Here is a 6,000-nt window from a genome sequence, read left to right as displayed (position 1 = left end):
AGGGACAGGGATAGAGGCTGGTGGGGCAAGATGGATAGGAAGGGGATGGAGCATCCTTCTTTGATTATCTCTAGAACCCACTTGTACAAGGTGATTAGTCTACATGCTGTGAAAAACGGAGCTGGTTGGTTGCCAAATTGGAGGGTCGTCAAAGATGGCGGAAATGAAAGAGTGGGGAGGCTTCTTGGGGCCTCGACCACATGCTCAAAATTGTTTTGGTCGGGGTGCCTCAGAGGTAGCCCCTTAGAAGGGGCTCTGTGTATATATTCTCTGTGTATATATAAAGCCTGCTGCAGTTTCCACGATATGCATCTGAGGAAGTGAGCTGTAGCTCACGAAAGCTTATGCTCTAATAAATTGGTTAGTCTCTAAGGTGCCACAAGTCCTCCTTTTCTTTTTGCGAATACAGACTAACACGGCTGCTACTCTGAAACCCTTAGAAGTGGGTTGTCTATGTTTGGAGGGACGCCTTTGGAGGGACGTTTTCAATGCTGGATGTCATAGTGCCATTGAGGAGTATACTGCAGTGGTCAGGATTGCAGGGGGGAGATGATACTGGCCAGGACATCTTTTTGGTGCTGGCATGTAGATGCAGAGAGATCAGAGGGTGGCTCTGGAGTCTTTAAAGGAATTCTGGGCATCATCTGTGTGCTCTGAGAATATTTTTAGCCCTCAAAAGGTAAGTCTTCCACCATGGTTCGAACCTCCTTAGGAAAACCCAAGAGGTGGAGCCATGATGCCTGTCTCATGACTACAGCAGTTGCAATGGATCAGGTGGTGGTATCTGCCAAGTCTAACAAGGCTTGTAGGGCTGTAGAGCCTCACAGTTAGAAATCTGAAATTGGAGCATAGCTGATGAATATGCGTGTTCAGATAAATTCAGGTGTTTCCAATCTGTCTCTGGATGACTAGAATGGGATTGTATTGACAGCCCTCTCTTGCACTGCACTGATCACGAGAGAATTTGGGGTGCAAGAACAGAAATTCTGCATCCTTCGCCGGACCATAATATTTTTTGTCGGCGCATTTTCAAGTCCAAGGAATGGACGCTGGGGGTCTGCCAGAGCATTTGCGCAGAATTAAGAGCTTCATTGATCAGTAGTGCGATCTTGGAAGAAGAGGATGTATTGAGGATATCAAGCATTTTATGCTTCTGGTCCTTGATTTCTTCCAAAAGAATCTGCAGGTAGTCTGCTATCCTGCAGAATAAATATTGAAAATGTCTGAAGTCGTCGACAGTTGTAAGGGGTGGAAGTATGATAGCCTAGTCATGGGAAGAGGAGGAAAAATGTAATGCTAGCGCAGCTTCCTCCTCCTCAGTTGGTAACAGTGGTTCCAAGGGAGGTTCAGCCCAGAGGGTGGGAGACTGATGGAGAAGGGAGAAGGGTAGGTCTCCGGCTTTGCTCCATGGCAGGTTTCCCAAATTGTGCCCTGTACATGACCCAAGGGTCCCAATATGGCCAGTATGAAGGGAGTGGAACATGTGGTTGAATCTGTGGTGGTCTGTATCAAGACTCTAGACCAGATATAAATTGTACATAGTGAGGATCAGTAGCTGGAACTTGTCTAGGACACGAGGGTGAGATGAAGCCCTCCTCCTCATCGCTGGGGAAGGGAGGTGCCGTCCTCAAGAGACAAAGGGAGGAGTGTCGTGAGTTTGGAGAGGAGGGTGGAATCGGGGGGGTTGGGGAGAGAGGTCACATTGAAGTAGAGGTGACTCAGCAGCATCAGATAACAGCAGGTCTTTAGGGTATCTGAAATCTTGAAGAGGGGGAAAACACATCATCGGTGCCAGTGTACAACTCGGTGCCGAAGGAGGGATACGTTTTCTCTGCAGAGTCAGTAGATGGAGCCAGAGAGTTGGCTGGTGCTGATGACTTGGCCAGTGCCAATGCTTTCAATGGTGCCAAGGGCTTCCTCGGTGTCAAAAAGGACAATGGTGCTGGCAGTTTTGCTGGTGCTGTAGCTCCTGAAGTCAGCCTGTTTTGATCTCCAGAGCTGAGAGATGGTGCCGACGGCTGTGGGTCTGCCTGGTTACGGTCTTAAGACCGTTTCTTTGTCTTGGTACTGGAGGTACCCGGATGGGCCCTGGAGCTGTGTCCCCTGTCAGATGATGTCAAGATAACTGACTTTACAAGGGATGGCGTTCTGGTGGGCTGTACCTCAAAGTGTGAGGAGGGAGCCCATTTCTTTTCATCTGAGTGAAAGAGAGACTACTTTCTCTTTGAGGGACATGGAGAGTGAGGATCGGCAGTTGACCTGGCAGTGCATGAGGGCCTCACAGGGAGAGTCTGAACCTGGGTCCGATGCAAGTTGAATTCATTTTTCCATGAGAAGTTTTAATCAAATGTCCCAATCCTTTCTGACTCTAGGCCATCAGGCCGTGGCAGCGAGAACACTTGTGGGATGTGTCCCTCTCCCAGAGAGCAAATACACTGCTGCTGGCTGGCAGTTACTGGGAAGGCGGCCCCGGAAGAGATGCACCTCTTAAACCCAGGGGATCTGTGCATAAGGGTGAGGAAAAAGGCTTCCCAGTTAGGAATGGCGGGAAGCAGAAAAACAGAAACCTAAGCTATGAATAACTTTAAAGACGAAGCTAAAAACAACAAAAAAAATTGTTTTTAAATAGAAGAAAGAAGAAGGAGAAGAAGAAAATACTAACTACACTACAACTAACAGGTAAGGCACTATCTACTGAGGGAACAGGAGAAGCAGACTCTGCTGCGGATTCATCCCAGACCAAAGGTGGTAGAGAAGGAACTGGGGGCAGTTGGCCTGCCCAGCACTTTATATATGTCCTGCTTACAGCACGGGTTGGGGGAGGTGTACACGTGCAGTCCAACGGGCACTGCTGATGAAGATCTCTGATCCCATGTGCGGGGGGTGCTGCCGCACCTACAAGTGGAGCTCCCAGAGGGATATCACTTGAAGAAGAAACAAAGGTGACCAGTGAAGACGCAGTTGAGGGAGGAGTTGCCTACAAGCCAGTTCATCAATCACTGAAGACAAAAGTAGTTGGAGGAACAATATCCTCCATCCAGAGCTCAGAGAGATTAAATGACTTGCATAAGGCCAATAAGTATGTCAGTAGCACAACCACAGTTAAAACAAGAGTTCTTGACACTCCACACTTCACTTATTCTTTTAGAACATACATTGCCCCTTTCAAATGAGAAAGCAACTGACCTTACTATGATTTGTGTTATTTTATACTTTGCTGCTTTTTTTCTTTAAGCAGAGATTGATATAGATTTTACCCGAAGAGTGCAGACTCTCACTGGCAGATCTTCTTTAGACCCTAAAAGATGTGGAACACACTTTCATTTAATGCTATTCAAACCACGCTTCCTACATAGAACTTAGCTGAAATGTTCTCTGTATATAAAAATGAACAAAATATACACACTATCACATGTTGTGCTGTATAATAAACCTCTTCCTCCTTCTCCAGAGACCTTCCAACATGTTTCATAGAATCATAGAATATCAGGGTTGGAAGGGACCCCAGAAGGTCATCTAGTCCAACCCCCTGCTCAAAGCAGGACCAATTCCCAGTTAAATCATCCCAGCCAGGGCTTTGTCAAGCGTGACCTTAAAAACCTCTAAGGAAGAAGATTCTACCACCTCCCTAGGTAACGCATTCCAGTGTTTCACCACCCTCTTAGTGAAAAAGTTTTTCCTAATATCCAATCTAAACCTCCCCCACTGCAACTTGAGACCATTACTCCTCGTTCTGTCATCTGCTACCATTGAGAACAGTCTAGAGCCATCCTCTTTGGAACCCCCTTTCAGGTAGTTGAAAGCAGCTATCAAATCCCCCCTCATTCTTCTCTTCTGCAGGCTAAACAATCCCAGCTCCCTCAGCCTCTCCTCATAACTCATGTGTTCCAGTCCCCTAATCATTTTTGTTGCCCTTCGCTGGACTCTCTCCAATTTATCCACATCCTTCTTGAAGTGTGGGGCCCAAAACTGGACACAGTACTCCAGATGAGGCCTCACCAATGTCGAATAGAGGGGAACGATCACGTCCCTCGATCTGCTCGCTATGCCCCTACTTATACATCCCAAAATGCCATTGGCCTTCTTGGCAACAAGGGCACACTGCTGACTCATATCCAGCTTCTCGTCCACTGTGACCCTTAGGTCCTTTTCCGCAGAACTGCTGCCTAGCCATTCGGTCCCTAGTCTGTAGCTGTGCATTGGGTTCTTCCGTCCTAAGTGCAGGACCCTGCACTTATCCTTATTGAACCTCATCAGATTTCTTTTGGCCCAATCCTCCAATTTGTCTAGGTCTTTCTGTATCCTATCCCTCCCCTCCAGCGTATCTACCACTCCTCCCAGTTTAGTATCATCCGCAAATTTGCTGAGAGTGCAATCCACACCATCCTCCAGATCATTTATGAAGATATTGAACAAAACCGGCCCCAGGACCGACCCTTGGGGTACTCCACTTGATCCACTTCATCTCTAAACTGGGTGGACTTGTATTCACTCTTCATGTCAATTAAATTCATAGGAACAAAAGAATCACCAGACTGGATCAGACCCGAGGTCCATCTAGCCCATCCCGTCTCCAACAGTGACCACTTACTGATGTTCAGAGGAAAGGTGTATGAGACCTAGAGTAGGCAAATGCAGGATGTTGCCCACATTAGGTCTCCCCAATCTCCAACAGATAGATTGGCTTAAGCCCTGAAAGCATGAAGGTTAGTATCCCTTCCAAAATTTAGTATCTCTGCTGAGACTTCCAAGAGGGGTCCCAATTAACATCAACTGTGACAATGTAGACACTTGTCCACTAGGAATTAGACTGACAAACTCATTTCACATAGAACGCACAGCCTCTAAATTGTGAATTACTGTGGGCCACTGCCATCCTAGGCTGGAATCAAAATAGCTTTTTCCACAGTACGCATTTATCTAATAATAAATTTACTACTTTGGCAGCAGCGGTGGGAGTACTAGTGTAGACAATGCACTGGCCCCCTGAAGCATTTTAAGTATTGTATTATGTGGACCTGCTCTGATCAGGATTAGATTATGTATAGAAAACACGAATCGTGCCTGAAGCCATATCTATAAAAGCTCTGACCATTGCTACCAGAAGGTGAAGCTGACTTGAGAGTACTAACAGTGAGAAAAGTTTGGCAAGAAAACATAGTGTAGATATACAACCCTCCAGTGACCTAGACACAAAAAGCAGAAAATCATATTCCTATCACATTTTGCTTGCTATAAACATTGTTACCAAACAATCACTCCTGTATTCCCAGACATTTTCTTCCTTTTAAAAAACAGTTTCACATGAATAAAGGCAAGAAAACATTTCTGATTGTTAAACTGTGAGTAGTATTGGTTATTGACTTGTAAACTGATGTGTGGTGTATGAACAGAATGTCCAGAATTACAGTCACTTTCATTTGCACTTTATCACCACAAAATATTTATACTGTATGCCTTACAAAAAACAAATAGTATGCAACATACTTGAAATATGGTAACAGCATACAATTAGTTACTTGGATTTTAACTCAGGGAATTTGATCACAGCTGAAAAATGTAGTGTAACAATACTATTCTTCCCTATATGCAATATGCAAAAAATTGAGTTTGGAAATTTAAGTTAGCGTGTGTCCACAAGACCTCTAGTTCATTTCAAAGTATTTCCTTTCTTGATCATTTTATACTATGAAATGCATAAAATAACTTTGCAACATAATGTACTAAATGCTTCGAATTTAATATTCTACATTCATACCAAAAACAATTAACAGTTTTTACAAATAGTGTTATTTACTAAATTACACTCTTCTACAACAGTGGAATCCATGTACATATGCCAACATTAAATGGAATTTCAAAAATAAAAGAGTACTTGACTACCGCATATACTCTATTAAAACCAAGACAGACTTTAACATTCTCTTTTCTATGAGAGACAAATTATTCAGCTTTCCAGAAGTACATGCAGGAGAGAGGAATAGAAAAGAAATCTCCTGC

The sequence above is a fragment of the Lepidochelys olivacea genome, assembly GCF_965140295.1.
Source record: "Lepidochelys olivacea isolate rLepOli2 genome assembly, chromosome: 2".
Classification (NCBI taxonomy): Eukaryota; Metazoa; Chordata; order Testudines; family Cheloniidae; genus Lepidochelys; species Lepidochelys olivacea.
The sequence above is the reverse complement of the archived record's forward strand: the minus strand, read 5'-3'. Positions refer to the sequence as shown.